Raw genomic sequence first — 20,922 nt, 5'->3', positions numbered from 1 at the left:
TTTGAACTGCTCCTCGAGTCCCATCTGTAGGTGCAACATGAGCAAATTATAATTTTCAAGACGCGAGATGATGAAATGCATCACACGTCAATGAAATACACATGGAGGTGAAATGCATTATGGGATGTCATAACATTTTACATCCTAGTTTTTAAAAGTTTGCTTCAGCTTGGTGACATTGAAGCAGTGATCCACCGAGTCTAGAAGAGGAGGACGTTTATCAGAACTCATGTCACATGACATGAAGGACACGGGGGCTCGAACCAGAGCGGTTTCCTGGTTCAGCACAGTAACGTTGTTTGGGCTCCGTGGTTAAGTGTTCGGTGCTCATCTGAGTGCAGTAAAACATCTTGTTTCAGATCCAGCTCTGGCCAGCTTCCTGTTCAGCCCGAGCGGTTTGTCAGCCTGGTTAATTGGACTCAAACGGATGGCGAGGACTGAAGTTCACTACCAGGAGGCGTTCTGATGTTTTGTGTCATAGCGAACTCACTGTCTCTCGCTGTTACAGTGCTGTTTGTGGCTCACACAAAATGCCATATGGTTCTTAGTTTTAATGTTACTTTCGCTTCAAAATTTACATCTCCTCCAAGTTGAAATTATGTTTGTAGCGTCATCGCAGTAACGGGTTCATTAAAGTCCACGAGGTTCAGTGTTCTTCAGTAACACAAAGAACGATGTGTATCATTTATCATCCATGAAAATATCATCATATCAACTACTGACGAGAAGCCAAGATCGTGCATCCTGAAAATTTTTTAAATGCTTTTCATTTTGCCATTTTTCACTTGAAAAGTTTTTTTTAAAGTAGAATTATTTAATGAATTATTCCCAAACGTTTATAATTTTTTACTGGTCAGACTGTTTTTTTTTTTTGTTTTTTTTTCCTGTATGTGGGTGTTTGTTTTTTTCTGGGTTATTTTCTGTGATGAAGACGTGTGGGTTCGGGGTTCATGGTTCTGGGTTCTGGCTGGATTGCGTCTGACAGCTGTGCTGCGGGGGGCGCTGAAGTCATCTCGCACCATCTGCAGCACAAACACCACCAGCATGTCATGATTGAAGCGAACAGGCAGATCCACCACCTGGAGGCCCGCGGATCCACGGCGCTGCCTCCGCTGGTTTTCCTCAAACACGTTGTCATGGATGTTTGTCCTCACTGCAGGCAGATGTGGTGGGCGGGGTCACACTGTTGTTATCACTGTCCTTTAGGTAAAATCTAATTCATCCACTGAGCCCGTTTTATGATGATCAGATGTAGAAAAACAGTTAGAAAAACTGTTAGTTTCGGGTCTGGACGTCACCCGGGGTTTGGGTCTGGACGTCGCCCGGGATTGGGGTCTGGGCGTCGCCCGGGACATCGCCTGGGGTTTGGGTCTGGACGTCGCCCGGGATTGGGTCTGGGCGTCGCCGGGGGTTCGGGTCTGGGCGTCGCCCGGGGGTTCGGGTCTGGGCGTTGCCCGGGGTTTGGGTCTGGGCGTCGCCCAGGGTCACCCTTTCACCCTGTTGCACACAGCAGGAGATTGTCTGCATCAGGTGTGTTTCTCACCTGCTGGAGAAGCTGCGCTGGGTTTTGGTGAGACGTGGCGCCCGTGTGAGTGTGCAGGCAGGAAGTGATGCAGGTCTCACCTGCAGAAATCACTCTCGTTATTTCTTGAATCTGTGTGACAGCTTTGCCTGACAGGTGTTTCTTAATCTGGTTGTCCTTCCACTTAGACATCATCTCCGGCACCTTCTTCTTCACCGTCGGATGTTTGTGTTGGTTTTGGACGCCACACACGTGGAACATCACCAACACACACGCTCTCTGGTCACACAAACAGTCACTCCGATGTTCTGTGGACTTTGTCCTGGGCAGCTGCAGGGTACTGTACTGGATTTACCGCTTGTTGTGCAGCGTTCAGCAGGAGTGAAGTTTCTCCAAACTCTCCCTTTCCCTGTACACATTTTGGATCTTATTTCTTGTCACTTGAATTTTAGCGTTGTCAGCTCTCACACCTCCAGTTGGGCCTCCCAGTTTATTTTTTTTCGTTCTACTCTCTGTACTCTGTGTTGATCAGATGGCTTGTGTGAGGATGATGAACTCGGCAGAAATCCTGCAGGAAGTCACAACATCACTAACTTTCCAGCCCCGCCCATTTGCCACACCACTCTGAACTCAGTCTGCCATCCCTAGTTTGATGGGGTAGTGGTGGTGGTGGTAGTAGTAGTAGTATAGTAGTGGTCATGGTCATGTCAGCCCGTATCCATAGATCCTGTAGCGGTTGACAGTCTTTGATTCCCCCTGAAGGGGACTCCAGTCCATCACAGGTCACTTCCCCAGCCAAGGTTGGGTGGACTGAGACGGTGCAGATGATCAGTCTTCTCCAAGGGCACAGACGTATAACATGAGTGGGAATCAAACTCAGGTCTCTTTATTTGTTGCTCAGCTCCACCTCCCACTGAGTTACCCGCTGTACTCGTTTAATTAGGACACGACTCGGAACTTTACCAAAACTACATGTCCAGCTTGAACCTGAGTCCTACTGTCCCCAGAGCACAAGCAAAAAAAGGTCTCATGATTCTTTTCCATTTATCTCAACAGTCAGCTTTATGATGTCATAAACATCTGAGCACATACAGACACGACTTTAAAACATTTTTTTTTTTTGTCCCCAGTTGGCTGTGATTTGAAAACTAAAAACATTTTGTGTGTTTGTCGAGAACACATTACGTTTTAATTAGCCCGTGTGTGTCAGTAGTGTCGGATCCTGAACACCAGTAGAATTCCCTGGAGACGCTGACAGGTGCGGCGGTGGTGGGTCATATCTCAGCATCTGTGTGTGTCTGCCGCTCCATAAAGAACGGAGAACGTAAGCTGAGATTTATGACACAAAGACGCTCTAATGGGTCCGCGGGGACTCTTTGTTTGGTTCCTAACTGGCTGCTTAAGATGAACCACGTCTGTGCGGATCACTGCCACTGTCCTTCTCTTTAAAGTTGCTTTTAAATTACGTAGAACCAACAGTGCAGAGAAAACAGAAAAACATTGGAAAACCACAGACGATGGAAGGAGGACAGCCAATGAAATCCAGCCAGAGAGGCGGAGCTTAACACTGGGACGAATATGCTCATAATTAATAATGCGATATCCTTAAAATTCAAATTTCTCAGCAAAACTTGGCAAACTTGTTTTAGAGCAGCTATATGCTAACTAGCCAAGCTAGTGTGGTTGCTACCTCGATTTAGAAGTTGACAATGACAGTCACTCGTGGGACTATATTAGCATGATCCAGTTTTATCATCTAACATCCTGCTAACTGCTGTGTGTTTTATTTTGAAGACAATGTGGTGGTCGAGCAGGATTTAGTAAAATATGTTGAGGTAACATGGCTAATAAAAGTAACCGCTTCCCTTTTGGACACGTTTTGCTGTGTTCACCTTTAGGTTTAGTAGAACCAGTTACCAACGTTGGCCTCAGTGTGGAATAACAGTAAAAATTACTTCACCGTCATACACGAATCCAAGACGACATAGCTAGCTGGGATGAAACCTCTGTAAATAAATGTAATTGCATTATTCAGTTTTCTCTTATTACTTGTTGCTAACAATAGCAAACTCTATGGATTCAGTTAACACTGGTAGATCAGCACTTAAGATTGTATTTTCTTTATGTGCGTAGCTAACACGTTAGCCAGCTACTATGCTAACTGTTGGATTTTGTTCATGTTTCTAACATCAGCAGTGTCTCATTGGCTTACACTGGACAACAGTATTTATTTACATATCAAAAGATGTTAAATGTGATTCTTTTTTTTTTTTTTTTTGACAATGTTTTGCAATAAATATGTTCCAATAAATTCAAATTTTCTGTGATCTTGTACAAATTGGACTGATGGGAGACGATAAAATGTTTGAGGTTCACATATTATTTGCTGTATTTTCTGGGTGTTAAACAGTTGTTTAAGTCCGTTTCAGAAATACTGCAGCTCAGTTTGTTGTAATCGAGGTTTGTCTCCTTCAGTAATGACCTTGTTGTTTTTCTTTAAGTGGTGTTTTTTTCTTGCCATTTATGCAAAACACCCAAAGTAGTTAAATTTTAACATTCTGAATATTAATCCCTTGAACTTAGTGAAGTAAAAACAAGTCAACTTGCTGAAGAAAACAGTGAAATTTGAAACCAGATCTGTAGGAATTTTCTTCTGAATAATAAAAGCAGGAGGCCCAGAAGGGGAGAACGCATTTATCATCAAGATTAAAAACACAGACGTGCATTTGCATATTAGAAGTATGTGCTTTTGGGGCTTTGATAAATCATTTGCAGCTGCAGGTTTGGAACCTCGGCTCTGCTGAGCTGCAGAAAAATCTGCTTTTTGTTGCTTGTTGAGTCCAGTTCATCAAACTGCTGAGAACCGGTTCTCATGACATCATCCAGAAGACGTTCCAACTCTTCAGAACGGACATTGGAGACACATCACAACTGGAAATGTGATTTGCTTTAATTAAACTTAACTGGACAGAATTTGAGTTTATGTCTTTACATTTAATTTAATGATTTGTTTGCCACCTGAGGTAGGAAGTCATTCAAATGTTGTTACAGTTATCAAAATGCTTCAAATGAATACTTCGGTGATCCTGATTTGCACTGACGGCCTTAATCAGGATCAAAGCTGTGATGACTTTAACATGCTTCTGATTTAATTCACAAAAAAAAAAAAAAAATTCCTTAGTTGTGGTTTTAACTTTGCTGTGAAGTATTTGAATATAGGATTCACAATATTATTTCAGTGTTATCAAAATTAATGTATCTGGGGGGAAAATTAGAAATTATTATTTTTTACCTCTGAGTTGTAAATCAGAAATCTGGAGTTCCCAGTTTCCGTAGAATGTAGCATGAACTGTGAGCCTTTCTCAGGCCCCTGCATCACAGTTTCATCTGTTTTCTCTTTTTTTGGGGGGGTGATTAAATGATAAATTGATGTTCTGTCACTATATTAAGTTTCTAATCTGTCATCTGATCTAATTGAGGTTTGATTAGATTTCTGCAAAGACTTGAGGCGATGTTAACAAAGTTCATCAGTCAGATATGAAGTTTTTTTTTTTTTAGGAAAGACAAATTAAGTCAGCGACACGTTCAGATCAAAGTGGAACTGAAAATATTCTGTGGAAAAGAAGAAAATTAATCTCCAGCTCGCAAATCTGCTATTCCACAAAGCTGGAAGCAGTTTAGTGAAGTCCTTGAAAGATTCAGGGCCTCTTAAAAGCCCGAAGAGGAGCAGCATCACACTGATTGTGCTTCTTTATGCCGATGATCTCTGACTTGATCTGGGAAACAATAATCCATAAATTAGTCCCTGAGTTTTATTTTAGAAAATTCTGGAAAATCATCAACAAGGTTCTTAAACCCAGACTTTTTTGTGGTATGTGGGAGACAAATTAACACTAAACCTTAACCAATCAAGACGTCACACATCCAGCTGGATGTATCATGTGACCCAACCCAGCAGCCCCCTGCTGTACGGCTCGACATAATGTGCAGAACCCAACTCTGGAGCACAGCACTGCTGGGTCGAACACCCACTGCTGCCTGTGTCAAATCAACTCTGCTTTTATTTTGAAGGGTCTCACCATTAAGGCCTTTTGCTTTGACAGCGGTCTTTAATTAGGTCATGTGTTCTCAGCCAGTCATACGAGTCCTGTATTTTTGGTGAATGTAGTTTTTGGATTCCGCCTTTGCCAAAGCCGATAATGTGGAGTCTGACCCCAGCACCGTACATCTGCATTATTATTTGCCTTATTTTGACGAGATTTACAGTCAGCTGTTATTTCTGTTTCGCTCTAACTGGCACAGCCAGGATTAAAAATATGTCCAATTAGTAAGTAACAAATAATAAATGCAGACTTACAAGTCAGCCGTGTCCCGCTGATTTTACTTCTCATGCAGCGCGTCTTGCTGTCCGATGCTGCTTCCTGCTTCACAGGTCTTCATACGCTCCAGTTTGCAAGTTCCATGAGTTCCATGTGATCACCGTCGTCATGTAATTGTCACCTGTGTTCAAAAAACATAAACATAGACATCGCTAACAGCTAGCATTGCTAACAGCTTCAAAGTCCACAGCGGTTGTGTTGAGATCGCTAACATGATGTCGCTTCCTCTGCAAGCCTTCGTGGTCACACTCTCGCAAAATGTGATAAACTTGTGCGGCTTTGTCGTAGACACACGTAAAAGTAACACGTGGATATCAAAACATTGTAATCAATGGGACAGAAATGCGACTGACTGGAAAAATAACCCAGATGTGCTTTGTAATTGAGCAGTTGAGCGCTGACATCAGTGTGAAGCGCGCATGAGGGAAAAGCACGTCGAGAAAAACCTGCGATTAAAAATGTCGTCCACTTAACCCGAATGTTGAGTTGTTTTTCTGTCAGAGTGGCGGTTTGTTTCCTCGTTATGACGCTCGGCGAGGGTCTTCTCCGCGGGGTGACGTTAACGGCGTGCTGTGAACTGCTAACTAATGGCTTAATTGCGCTGCAATTAGCAGCTGTTAGTGAGATTTTTCAATGATTCTGTTCCAGCTCTATATGAATTATTACCACTCTGCTATTTTGCTGTACCTGCACACGGGGCGGGGGGGGAGCATTGTTCGCCTTCCTGACAGATTTCCATTTGTCTCATAGCAACAGCAGGAGCGGCGGCGGCTGCTCTGCGGTGCTCTGCCGGCTAAGTGTTGAGGGGTTTGGTAGAAACAGGACATCAGCACTTTGAAGAGAAGGTCATCTGTGTGCTGGCACCGTGCACGCGTGTGCAGCAAAGAATCACAGACGACAAGCGAACCTGCCCGCAGTCCAACGCAGAGGCACCAAATTCACAACGTGAGCCATTTTGCAAACTGTCCTGATCGTTGGCAAAAACGCTGTAAAGCACAAAAATTGATCCAAAATGGACTAAAAGTGGCGTTTTTCTCTTATGAGCACAAAAAGCGGGTTGTTCCCAAAGTGGTGGCGCCTCACTGCTTTGTCCGAGCTGCTTTGGATCAAATAATGCACACGTAAGCTGTTAACTCTGTTTAGTTTGTGTGTAAATAGAACCTCTTGGTCATATATTATGTAAAGGCTAGTGAGAAATAAACGCTTCTAAACCTGAAAATGCTGTTTCTGTAACCTGATAACACCTCTGGAGTCATTTACAAGACATCTCACGGACATCAGTGTGCACGCTAACTTCTGCTAAGTCATAGCTAAATTCCGCTCTTGTCAAAAGCTCATATGTGCACGCACACGCCTCCTGCAGATGCTGTTAAAACGTAAATATTGTTTGTGATTGATTGAGGGGCCTTATTGAACATGTACAGATTGTACATAAGACAATAGGATCTTAATAATTAATGTAAATATATAATTAATTAATACACTTTGCACTGGGATACCATTTAAACAACTGCAAATTCTGAAGCAGACGCTGCTCATACGGCTGAAAGTATTTTAGCATCACGTTGTATTTTTTTATGTTTTGAAAAAGTCTCCACAGACAGACCCGACCGTTAATAAGTGACCCTCACCACGTCATAATAGAGCAGATGGTGAGAATGAAGTGATTAGTGATATACCAGATTACTCCATGACACAACATGGTTTTGTTTATGGAACATTCTGTAGATCTGTCTGCCACCTGCCGAACACTGCCACCTGCTGGACGGTTAGTTGAAACTAGAGACAGGTCTGGTTGAAGAAGCACATGCCCTTTAAATGAATGGGTTTTGTTTTATTTCTGAAGGTCTGGTAGCCACCAAAGACTACTTATAGTAGTTACCAAAGCCAGACTGTTCAGATGGCGCGCAATAATGTGTTAGCATCACGCTGAAGACACAGGAGCTGCAGCGCAACCTGCAGGAAGTCGCTGCGTCTCTCGTTTTCTTTGATCACGCGCCGTTGGTTGTATTTCAGTGAGCGCAGGACAAACACCCTGTGCCACTTTATTAGGCACAGCTTTCTGCCCAATAAAGCAGCCAGTGATTTTTCACGGCGTTTTATTGCATTAATGTGTTTTCTTTACTGAGGAACGGGGGCTGGTCGTAGATCAGTGTCACGGCTGTTCAGACCGCAGCCAGCGTGTGCTCCTGTTCCCTCCTCTGCAGTGATCACATGACCTTTGTGAGGTCAACTACAGAGTTTAGTTGCTTCAGGAGCTGGGTGGCGGATACGTGACGCTCTCGTCTGTTTGTAAGTGTGCAGGTTTGGTTGTTTTGCACTCGTTCAGATGTTTTTATTTTAAATTTATTATTATAAATGTATTTTTATTTATTCCTTCTTTATGTTCTCTAATGCCATATACTAACACAGGGCAGAGTAGCTACCTAAACTCTGTAAGTGAGATAGAGTATCTCGTCAATAGTTTTACATCCTCATTGAAGACAACTTTGGATGCTGTAGCTCCTCTGAAAAAGAGAGCCTTAAATCAGAAGTGCCTGACTCCGTGGTATAACCCACAAACTCGCAGCTTAAAGCAGATAACCCGTAAGTTGGAGAGGAAATGGCATCTCACTAATTTAGAAGATCTTCACTTAGCCTGGAAAAAGAGTCTGTTGCTCTATAAAAAAGCCCTCCGTAAAGCTAGGACATCTTACTACTCATCACTAATTGAAGAAAATAAGAACAACCCCAGGTTTCTTTTCAGCACTGTAGCCAGGCTGACAAAGAGTCAGAGCTCTATTGAGCCGAGTATTCCTTTAACTTTAACTAGTAATGACTTCATGACTTTCTTTGCTAATAAAATTTTAACTATTAGAGAAAAAATTACTCATAACCATCCCAAAGACGTATCATTATCTTTGGCTGCTTTCAGTGATGCCGGTATTTGGTTAGACTCTTTCTCTCCGATTGTTCTGTCTGACATATTTTCATTAGTTACTTCCTCCAAACCGTCAACATGTCTATTAGACCCCATTCCTACCAGGCTGCTCAAGGAAGCCCTACCATTATTTAATGCTTCGATCTTAAATATGAACAATCTATCTTTATTAGTTGGCTATGTACCACAGGCTTTTAAGGTGGCAGTAATTAAACCATTACTTAAAAAGCCATCACTTGACCCAGCTATCTTAGCTAATTATAGGCCAATCTCCAACCTTCCTTTTCTCTCAAAAATTCTTGAAAGGGTAGTTGTAAAACAGCTAACTGATCATCTGCAGAGGAATGGTCTATTTGAAGAGTTTCAGTCAGGTTTTAGAATTCATCATAGTACAGAAACAGCATTAGTGAAGGTTACAAATGATCTTCTTATGGCCTCAGACAGTGGACTCATCTCTGTGCTTGTTCTGTTAGACCTCAGTGCTGCTTTTGATACTGTTGACCATAAAATTTTATTACAGAGATTAGAGCATGCCATAGGTATTAAAGGCACTGCGCTGCAGTGGTTTGAATCATATTTATCTAATAGATTACAATTTGTTCATGTAAATGGGGAATTTTCTTCACAGACTAAGGTTAATTATGGAGTTCCACAAGGTTCTGTGCTAGGACCAATTTTATTCACTTTATACATGTTTCCCTTAGGCAGTATTATTAGACGGCATTGCTTAAATTTTCATTGTTACGCAGATGATACCCAGCTTTATCTATCCATGAAGCCAGAGGACACACACCAATTAGCTAAACTGCAGGATTGTCTTACAGACATAAAGACATGGATGACCTCTAATTTCCTGCTTTTAAACTCAGATAAAACTGAAGTTATTGTACTTGGCCCCACAAATCTTAGAAACATGGTGTCTAACCAGATCCTTACTCTGGATGGCATTACCCTGACCTCTAGTAATACTGTGAGAAATCTTGGAGTCATTTTTGATCAGGATATGTCCTTCAATGTGCATATTAAACAAATATGTAGGACTGCTTTTTTGCATTTGCGCAATATCTCTAAAATTAGAAAGGTCTTGTCTCAGAGTGATGCTGAAAAACTAATTCATGCATTTATTTCCTCTAGGCTGGACTATTGTAATTCATTATTATCAGGTTGTCCTAAAAGTTCCCTAAAAAGCCTTCAGTTAATTCAAAATGCTGCAGCTAGAGTACTGACGGGGACTAGAAGGAGAGAGCATATCTCACCTATATTGGCCTCTCTTCATTGGTTTCCTGTTAATTCTAGAATAGAATTTAAAATTCTTCTTCTTACTTATAAGGTTTTGAATAATCAGGTCCCATCTTATCTTAGGGACCTCATAGTACCATATCACCCCAATAGAGCACTTCGCTCTCAGACTGCAGGCTTACTTGTAGTTCCTAGGGTTTGTAAGAGTAGAATGGGAGGCAGAGCCTTCAGCTTTCAGGCTCCTCTCCTGTGGAACCAGCTCCCAATTCAGATCAGAGAGACAGACACCCTCTCTACTTTTAAGATTAGGCTTAAAACTTTCCTTTTTGCTAAAGCTTATAGTTAGGGCTGGATCAGGTGACCCTGAACCATCCCTTAGTTATGCTGCTATAGACTTAGACTGCTGGGGGGTTCCCATGATGCACTGAGTGTTTCTTTCTCTTTTTGCTCTGTATGCACCACTCTGCATTTAATCATTAGTGATCGATCTCTGCTCCCCTCCACAGCATGTCTTTTTCCTGGTTCTCTCCCTCAGCCCCAACCAGTCCCAGCAGAAAACTGCCCCTCCCTGAGCCTGGTTCTGCTGGAGGTTTCTTCCTGTTAAAAGGGAGTTTTTCCTTCCCACTGTAGCCAAGTGCTTGCTCACAGGGGGTCGTTTTGACCGTTGGGGTTTTTCTGTAATTATTGTATGGCTTTTGCCTTACAATATAAAGCGCCTTGGGGCAACTGTTTGTTGTGATTTGGCGCTATATAAATAAAATTGATTTGATTTGATTTAATCTGTGTTACTTTGGGTTCTGGTACAATATTTGAGGGTGACTGAGCTTTGGCAGAAGTACACGCTCTGAGTGCTGCTGGTTGTTGGTTTTTATGCTCCCAGAGAGACAGAGCTCTTTTCAGAATCACTTCCTGTGACATTTGGCCTCAAGGCATCATTAAACAAGAGCAGAATCATCGGATTTGAAGAAATATTTCTGTCATATTGTGATATTTTGTTCCACTCGTCTCGACATCTTCAGTTGGAGGTTACTGTATAAAAATGGACAGAACTCAGGATTGTTCTTTCATCTTGAGCCGTGCCGGATTTAGAAAAGTTCAACTCCCACACAATCCCATGCTGATAGAGTGATGCTTCCTACTTAGCTGGCAAAAAGAGACTGGGAGTGGAACTAAACATGGTCCAAACTCTGAGCAGGGTTCGATCTCCTGCACCCGAGACATCAGGGTTCGTGATCCGAGGAGTTGAACTCCTTCAGCCTGAAGCTCAGAACCGTTTGGGTCTCAGCAGTGACTCATGTTGGGTTTCAGTCGCTTCCACACAGTCGTGGTGTTCAGTAAGCTGCCCTTGAGCAAGACATATTGTGGTGAAAGCACTGTCTGCTGCAGGCTCCAGAGGCTGTGGTTGAAAACCGATGTGCTCAGTCTCCGGACAAACTTACAGCAAACGTTCTGTGGTCGATGATAAATGTGGCGCTCAGCAGCTTTCGATTACAGGTGTCACCACCGTGTTCTGCCACCTTTCATCCAAACTGGGTCAAATTAATCTGCAGCTCCCTGGAGGTGAGAAAACCTCAAACCTGCAGGAACCTGGAGAGGATTTCCTCTGAATGTGTGGCCTGCAAGGCGGCTCTTCCCCCCCGATCCGCTGCTGCAGCCCTGGCAGTTATTTTAAGACGTCGTCTGCTTTATTGGATGTGACGTCTCGTCCAGGGCTGGAAAAATGAACAGCAGGCACCGTCCTCTCTGCCGGTAACCTTGAGCAAGGCACTCAACCAGCATGGTTAATGGGCTGGATGCACCCCGAGGTCCACCCTGCACCACCGTGTGAATGTCAAGCAGCGGGACCTTGATGAAAACGCCCGAGCTCAGTTTGTGCTCCGCGGATGAGTCAATGTTAGAACCAAAGTAATTACTGCAAAGAAAACTTATTTTAAAGCCACTAAGGACGGAGCGTGCCGGGAATTTAATGCATATTTTATGTCTGCATCTCTGTGAAACGAGAAGTAGTCTGGTTTTCACGCAGCTCGTCGTCACTGCTGACGTTCAGGCGCCGACCATCAGAAAGCAAACGTCACAGCCCTGACCTGCAGTGCCGGTGGTGGACTCTGCTCGTGTCTGTGTGGGATCCTCTGGCGTGGACTTCAAACCACAGAGGAACGTCCCAGAGTCTTTGGGCGATCGAGACCTCATCACCCAGGTTCTTCCTGTCTGGTGTCAACAGTGTTCACTTCATTGTGATATTTTGGTTCTCCGGTCGTCTTTCCATCTTTGTTTAACGTGTGTTTCCGGTCAACTCTGATTCATCCTCATGTGCCAGCAGCTTTTCCCAAGTTGTCCGCTTCTTTTGGGAACTTCACCTGACTGTCTCGGGTGAAGTTATCATTATAGTTATTATTATAATAATAATAATGCGCCCCCTATGCTGGTTTGTAGGTAACTGCACTCTGTGTGATTGTGGGTAATTAAAATTTGCTTCTAAATTTGATGTTATCAAAGTACATTTAGGTGTTTTTCTGACAGCGATGGTTCAGAGGAAAGGCAGCAGTCATCTTTGGTTTGAAGTTGTTGCTGATGCGGCGACATTTTTAATGCTGCAGGAGGTTTGAACTGAAACATGCACCCGCTGGAAAAAAAATGTTCCGTGAAAACAAGTCACGTCGTGACGGTTAGCCTGCTGTCGGCTTGATGAAAGCATCTCGCTGCAAGACATCTAAAAGCAAAAACAGACACAAACAAACAAACACACAGTGATACCAGTGGGGGGAAAAAAAAACAGGAAAAAAAATCAACATTACAGATTCAGTTCTTGCAGTCTCTTATAATTTATTCTGTTACATGAAGAAAACTGCATGTATGGAGTTTATTCTTCCAAAAATGTCTAAACAGTGAGATGTGCTTGTGTGGGTGCTGATGTGGATCCGTTCTGTCAGAGTTCAGAGTCTGTTCTTCATGCTGGACCCAGAAGGTCAGTTTTTTTAAATATATTCAACAAAGAAACCTGATGTGAGAATTTGAAGGCTAAACTGAGCTCTGCAGGATGAACGGTGATGGGAATCATCTCACGCGCACGGACACTCCTCTCTTTGAGCTTCACAGATCCAACAGGCCAATCATGTGGATGGTGGGCGGAGCTTGTAGACTGGTAGTCTATGCATTTTTTTTTTAAAGTAGAACTTTTGCATTCAGTTTTTTTTAAGTTTAATGGAAAAATGAGTGTAAAAACACAACAAAAACAAAATATAAGTAAAAGAAAAGCCGCGGGAGGCGTGATGATGGAGGCTGGAGCATTCACTGACACGGTTGTGATGGTTGACAGCTTACTTGACACAGCAGCGACAGCCTCGACATCCAGTGGCGCCACCTGCTGAAATGCCTCCTTGAAGACTGTATGGATGTTTTTTGTGGCTTCAGATGAGACTCTTGTCTTTGGGACTGACTGGGCTTCATCACATGAATGAACAACATAGTTCCAATCTCATGGCTTTAAATTTAAATTCTAATTTACTTTTGTTTAACGAAAATTTGTGGCCCACCTGCAGTACTTCTGTGACCCAATTGGGGGCTGCAACCCATGCTTTGGGAATCGCTGTTAAAGATTCTGCAAAAGGGATGTTACCACGGGGACGTTTTGAGTCCCGTCTGACTGTGCACGGTTTTTGCATCTTTATTTTGACCAGAACTTTATGTATATTTCTGAGCATGTGGATGTATTTCTGAGGCTGATTCCCTCCAAAGAGAGCGGTTGGCGTGCACGGGCCTCTTAACGAATCTTTATTTACGTGTGTGTGATCAGACGGTCAGGTCTCGGTGCTGCGGGTGCAGTGGCGCTGTGATGGATGTGGTTTTTCCAGCATAATGTAAAGCGTTCCTCTATAGCTCCATCTGTGGCGGGCGCCGCTTCAGAATGAGGTATTGCTTCATTCATCACCCGGCAGAACCCACACACACGCACAAGCGCGTAACTGTGCGTCTGCTCATGCATGCTGTGTGTGTTTGTGTGATGGAGAGTGACCGCACATCCATTGTACAGATGCGACCGTGTGGAAAAGCTCCCTCTGCTGCCGGCGAGCGCTCGTCTGTTACGCCGTGACCCCGGGCTACGTGCAGACCGTGTGTGCAGCTAACTGCTCTGTCAGGACTGACACACAGTGTTCACTGTGTGAGCGCGCAGCTGCAGCACAGCGTGCAAACAGCTGCCGGAGAAAAATGCATGCAGAGGACATTTGGACATTCTGTCTTTAGGAAAATGTTTCCTGGAGAGAGATGAATCCTGCTCCGTCCTGACCTTCATCACGTGTGTCCCACAGTGTTGTTGTCGTGTCCTGTTACAACCTGAAATCAGACCATATGTAAAATAGACATTTAAAGTCCAGGTCTGAGTGATCGTAGTCACTCGGCTGATCACTGGATCGTGTGTTTTCCCTCTGAAGTCGCACTTTGTTGTTTCAGTGACTTTGTGTCTCTTTGATTTTCTCATCCATGGCTGTTGTCATCGTGCTCACTTTGTCTCCTCCTCCTCTTGTCCAACTCCAAAAATGTCTCTCTGGTGTCTGTTCATGTGTTGGAGAGACTGAAATAGAGACGAGCGAGGAGAGAATAGAAAGACACGACTCTCTGTCTCTGTCTCTCTCTGTTCTGTCTCTCTCTGTCTCTCTCTCTCTGTCTCTGTCTCTCTCTGTCTGTCTCTGTCTCTCTCTGTCTCTGTCTCTCTCTGTCCTGTCTGTCTCTGTCTCTGTCTCTCTCTGTCTCTCTGTCTCTCTCTGTCTCTGTCTCTCTCTGTCTCTCTGTCTCTGTCTCTCTGTCTGTCTCTCTGTCTCTCTCTGTCTTCTGTCTCTCTGTCTGTCTGTCTCTGTCTCTCTCTGTCTCTGTCTCTCTGTCTCTCTGTCTGTCTCTCTCTGTCTGTCCTCTCTCTCTCTCTGTCTCTCTCTCTCTGTCTGTCACTCTCTCTCTCTCTCTCTCTCTCTGTCTCTCTCTGTCTGTCTCTCTCTCTCTCTCTTCTCTGTCTCTCCTGTCTCTGTCTCTGTCTCTCTCTCTCTGTCTCTCTGTCTGTCTCTCTCTGTCTCTCTCTCTCTGTCTGTCTGTCTCTCTCTCTCTCTCTCTTCTCTCTCTCTGTGTGTCTGTCTCTCTCTCTCTGTCTCTCTCTGTCTGTCTCTCTGTCTCTGTCTCTCTCCGCTCTGTCTCTCCTCTCTGTCTGTCTCTCTGTCTTCTCTTCTCTCTTCTCTGTCCCTCTCTCTCTTCTCTGTCTCCTCTGTCTGCTCTGTCCCTCTCTCTTCTCTGTCTCTCTCTGTCTGTCTCTCTCTCTCTGTCTCTCTCTCTCTCTCTGTCTCTGTCTCTCGTCTCTCTCTGTCTCGTCTCTTCTGTCTCTCTGCTCTCTCTCTCTGTCTCTGTCTCTTCTGTCTCTCCCTCTTCTGTCTCTGTCTGTCTCTCTCTGTCTCTCTGTCTCTCCTCTCTCTGTCTGTCCCTCCTTCACTCTCTCCTCTCTCTCTGTCTTCCTCTCTCTCTGTCTCTCTTCTCTCTCTCTCTCTGTCTCTCTCTCTCTGTTCTCTGTCTCTCTCTGTCTCTGTCTCTCTCTCTCTCTCTCTGTCTCTCTCTCTCTCTGTCTCTGTCTCTCTCTGTCTCTGTCTCTCTCTGCTTTGATGTGACAGGATGAAAACACTCAGCGGGACTCTTGAAAAGGACAAAAAAGCCGAGTTGGTATTTTTCTGTCCTTCTTGATCTTCGCCTCCTCGGCTGCAGGTTTCTGTTGTTTCCACTCTGATGTCCTAGTTTTTAAAAATTGAAAACATTGTTTTTTTCTCTCTGTTTAAGGTGCAGCTCCATCCAGAGATGGGAGTTGTATTTGTGTTGGTGATCCTCCTGTCCTGTCCTCCGATAGCATTTCTTGTATATTTGTCTGTGAATTGTTCTGTAATTTATGTCTGTATCATGGCCCAAGCAGAGGGTCACCCTGTTGAGTCTGGTCTGCTTGAGGTTTCTTCCTCAGAGGGAGTTTTTCCTTACCACTCTTGCTCTGGGGGTTAGTAAGGTTAGACCTTACCTGTGTGAAGAGCTCTGAGGCAACTCTGTTGTGATTTGGCACTATATAAATGAAAATAAATTGAAAAATTGAAATTGAAAAATTAAATTTGGGTGTGAATAAAGATTCAGCTGCAGGTGGCGACATGTTGAATAAATGCTTCTTTTTTGTTTCTGCCTGTCTCCCCCAATTGTTTTACATGAGGTCAAATGTCACTGAGGCTTCACTGAGACCTGTTAGATCCCAGGTCAGGAGGTCACCGTCCAGTTTCATTGGCTGATCTCGAGTCCTGATCCAGTTCTTGTATTTTACTTTAAGATTACACAGACACACTGCAAACACATTAAAGTCAAACTAATCAGACTTCACACACACACACACACACACACACACACACACACACACACACACACACACACACGAATCCGTGATGAGCTCAGTGATGAAGCATGTTTCAGCAGCTCCAGCTTCATGTTTTTCACAGACTGAAAACTCTGGGAAACAGGAATCTGTCCTCTGGGGGATCGCGGCCGCGCTAACAAGAAACCAGCGGCAGTTCTTCAAATAAATATTCCAGAAGCATGATTTTTTTAAAAGTCTGTGCTTTTGTTGGCGTGTTGGCTCAGATCTTCGGTCTGTTTTTGGCTCGGTTGCTGTGGACACGGACGATAAGTCCACAGTGACACGTCTGAATCTGGCACTGGGAGTCACTGTGGAAGCTGTTGGCACACGTTAGTCAGCGCCAACGTTCACAGGAGGTGTGACATCTCCACCTCCCCCCTAAACTCGGTTATTTAAGGGCTCACATTCAAAAGGAGTTAAAAATAAAGTGATGGTGAAAGATAAAACAAAAAACCCTGTGTGATCTGTAGATTAGTGGATCAAACGGGAGTCGACACCGAAACATGTTTATTTGTTGTAAATTAGCTGAGATCAGACGGAATATTATCGTGTTGTGATGTGGCGTTGGGGGGGGGGGTGTCGAGCGATGATGATGATGATGATTAAAGGGGAGACACGAGTCAGACTTTGATATCTGAAGCATCAGAAGTGAGTGTAAATAATTCAAAATACTCCTCAGAACACCTGAAACTGCTCAGCCTCCACCGCAGAGCGTGCGCGCGATGTACACGCACCATCATCATCATTATTGTTGTTGTTGTTGCTGTTGTAAGTTTAAAGATTTTTGGAAGCAGTCAGAAAGTTAGCAGCTAGTAAAGCATTCAGAGTGCACGTACCTCAGCCGTCTGATTACCGTCAATATTATCTTAATTATTCATTTAACCATCCACATTTCACTGTATGTCAGAATTCGCACACAGAATTATTAAACGGGATTTTTGGTTGAATTTTTTGATTGATCTCGTTTGATGACGTGATGGCGTGTTGTCAGTCCTGCAGCTCTTATTATCAGTCAGGAACAAAATTTGAAAGATTTTTTCCTGCTGGTTACACTTTGTATATGGATTTATTTTTAAGTTTTTAAGATGTGCATATCTTTTGAAATTAAACTTTTAGATTGTTTATTTATTGATATTTTGTATCTTTTTTTTGATGTAAAGAATTTTGTAGTCTTTTGATCTGAAAGCAATAGATATTTTTTTTCCTCTCTTTCTCCTCCGCCTTCCTTTCTTGCTTCATTTTTTCCTTCCTTTTTTGTTTTGTAATCATTTGAATGGAAAATATTTACAATATTGTGTTTCTACTCGACTCTTAATACTTTCGCCACTGACTGAGGTCAGTAACTCAGTATAACTTAACTAGGTGTCCTAAAACCAGTTCCCTTTGGACAAGTAACTTTTGGAGTGTCAAGAAAGTTCAGTTTGTCGATGTGAACTTTGTGCTGTTGAACATCTCTGCTTTAACACTGGTGTCGGAGTGTTTTGGACTTTTTTGTTGCTTTATATGTCTAAATTAAATCAGGTGAAATGTGCTGTTGGCAGCAGAAATGCAGATTTTGTTTATTTATTTATTTTCTGAATTAGATAACCCTCTTTTGCAGGTTGAACCTGCTTCAATTAAAAGTGTTGAATCCATTGAAATCATTCATTCAAGCCGTTTATTCATTGGAATCATTGACTTGGAAATTTTCCTAATGGAATGTTCCACTGAAAGGAGAAATGAGGCATTATGAACTGTCCCCCGCTGTCGGGTTTCTCTTTTCTTTGGATCAGGAGAAGAAGAATCCTTCACTCTCTCCTTCACCAGCAGGCTGTAAAATATGTAAATGCATAATGCCGAACCGGCCAAAAGTAGGCCGTCCGCACCTGAAGAGACGCGACAAAGAAACACGGGTCAGAGGTCAAAAGCTTACCAAAATATCTTCCTCAGGCAGGCGGGCGCTTCCTTATCAGGCTTAAACCGAGACATCCACTGCCCATAATAAGAAGAAAGAAAAAACACCGAAAGGATGAAATCCTTTATTTTTAAGAATATCACAAACCACCACCATATTTTATACTTTAGTCACTTGGCTTTTGGCAGCAGGAAGTTCCTGGTCTGTTCCGAACATGATGTCAGCGGGAGCAGCAGGAGTCATCGCAAGTAGAGCTGCACACATTAGAGGGTATAGTCAGCCAGTCCGAGCAAGGGGGCGTGTCCCGACACCCACTGTTATACGTCTGCCGTCCTCTGCAGCAGAACACATCCAAAGCAGGAAATGCGTGTCCGAATACACGAGAAGCGCTGAAATGTCACTTCTCTGTGGTGCGGTATCTTGGTTATTACGATCAAAGATGAAGGTTATGTGATTGCCACGGTGACCGCCCATCTTTTCCATCCCTGTGTGGCTTTAAAAGTGGTTGTGATATTATTTTGTCATATTTTCTCTTCAAGTTGTTGAACATTGTGCGACAGGGTTTCTTTTCCGTATGTCTTTCTTTAACACTCTTGCCCTATGATGTCAGAAAGTCTTGACCTGATGAGAATAAAAATAAGAATTGTTGCTGTAATAATTAGTCTGATTAATATTATGGTTAGCTGATACTCTCGGCTGATTTGAGCCTTAAGGAACATATTGCTATCTGTGTCATTTTTGTCCTTATGAAAAGTTTTATTATACTGAACAAACAATGTAGAAAAGCACTGAGTGTTGGCAGTTGTCATTGTAAAGTATGGCTGGGACCCGATCACCCCTTGGTGACATTAGCTTCAAGAGCCAGCGGCAAAGCGACCAGCTGCCACCCATTTTGAGTCGGAGTGGGCGTTTTCAGCGATAAGAGACAAGTGGTCACTGTGCTGCCAGCTGGGCGGAGCCAAAATAGACAAGATGTCTACTTTATGCGACATGCCGATTGACAGTCTGAGTGGAGGTAGCATGATGTACATTTGTTCATTGGTTATATTTATAATTATTTATACTAAAGTTCATTTTTAAACTGTAAAACATCAAATCTCAAGAGGATTTATTTGTCATGAGGGTTTGATTACGACATTTGGATTTTTTTATGCATATATCAGCAGATATATCAATATTGTAAAGTTTTCTCGGCTCCCTGTATCGGCCTGTTTTTCTCTCTCTGATCTGCACCTCATTTTCTGTCCTCTGATCAGGCCTCTGAAATTAAGGACTCCGTCCTGTCGTTGCAGCTCTGTGTGGTATGTTAGTGCTGTTTTGTTGGTATGGCTGAAGCAGATGGTCCCCCCCCCACTGAGTCTGGTCTGCTTGAGGTTTCTTCCTGTAAGCTCTCAAATGTGATGGGTCAGGTCGGGACCATAGGTGGACACCAGTCTGCTGTGACGGACTGAGACCGTGCAGGGTTTACTGACAGCAGGGGTTTTTACTGATGAGCTCCACCCCTCAACTTAAAGTCCTGATCGTCTGATTGGTCAGTGGAAACACCTGCAGGGCCTGGGCCATTCAGGGTGCTCTATAGTCCACCCCGGTCTCGACCTTAAAGTGCTTTGAGGTGACTTATGTGGCGTTATTGTTGTTGTGTGTGTGTGTGCTCTTTGCACATTTTGCAGCAGCATGCTAATAATACTTAACGGGAATTGAGCTCGTTATTGTCTCTGACTTCCTGGGGGCGTGTGCATGAACACTTAATTTGACTGTGTGCATTCTTTCTCCATATTGACCTAAATGATTTACTAGCACAGCATTAGCATGACATACCTAATGTTTTGTGTGTTCTGTCCCCCCCCCCGGCAAGTTGCTGCGTGTTACAACAGGAGCTGAAGCTTCTAATTTGTTGTATTAACAGGTCGGCTCGCCGCGCGCACGAGCACCCGGCTGTAAAATAAAACCATCAGCACCTCATTAACTCTCAATTAAATTTTTTAAGATTTAGTTTAGAGGCACAGTGATGAAGAAGGAAACAGTTTCCAAGGTGGATCACACAAGGGAAAATTAAATTTGTGAATTTACTGCTGGAATGTCTTCAGGCGCACACGCGGAACACACGTGACACACAGCGACAGCGTGTTGGACCAGAGGAGCCAAGGTCAAGAAGAGAGGTTGTGTTTTTACAGCTTCAGTGTCCATCTGTCCGTCCGTCCTTCTGGATGTCAACAGCAGCAATTAATTCATCATCAGTGTCTTTCAGTGCTTCCTTATTTCTGCGCAACACACTGCCCATCCTTTCTTTTTTGACAATTTATTTTCATTCGTCTGTATTTTTTGTCTTTTTGAAACCTCTTAACACTGCATTCAAAATTGTCATAACTTTATCATTATGTAAATGAGCAGCACGGTTGTTGATGCTGTGAGGGGACCTGCCCCCCCCCCAAAAAAAACAGGAAGGTTCCTGGTTCAAGGCCACCAGTGCTCCATTCTCCATGTACATCCTGGCCTGGCCCGGTGAAGTGTGGGCGTGTCTATGGCCCGGTGAAGCGTGGGCGTGTCTAT

The 20,922-nt window shown here is 43.5% G+C and overlaps 1 protein-coding gene and 1 long non-coding RNA gene across 2 annotated transcripts in view; one reads left to right on the top strand and one right to left on the bottom strand.

The window, feature by feature from the left end:
• The window catches only part of galnt14 (UDP-N-acetyl-alpha-D-galactosamine:polypeptide N-acetylgalactosaminyltransferase 14 (GalNAc-T14)), a 135,436-nt gene that overhangs the window by 54,147 nt on the left and 60,367 nt on the right, over nucleotides 1-20,922 (top strand). The gene's annotated exons all lie outside the window — the stretch shown is intronic.
• Nucleotides 10,939-20,922, bottom strand: part of LOC117502571 — an 11,082-nt gene continuing 1,098 nt past the window's right edge. The window contains exon 3 of the long non-coding RNA XR_004558357.1: nucleotides 10,939-10,950. This is a non-coding gene — a long non-coding RNA (uncharacterized LOC117502571). The remainder of the gene's footprint in view (nucleotides 10,951-20,922) is intronic.

The sequence above is a fragment of the Thalassophryne amazonica genome, chromosome 21, assembly GCF_902500255.1.
Source record: "Thalassophryne amazonica chromosome 21, fThaAma1.1, whole genome shotgun sequence".
NCBI classification, from domain to species: domain Eukaryota; kingdom Metazoa; phylum Chordata; class Actinopteri; order Batrachoidiformes; family Batrachoididae; genus Thalassophryne; species Thalassophryne amazonica.
The sequence above is the reverse complement of the archived record's forward strand: the minus strand, read 5'-3'. Positions and strand labels throughout refer to the sequence as shown.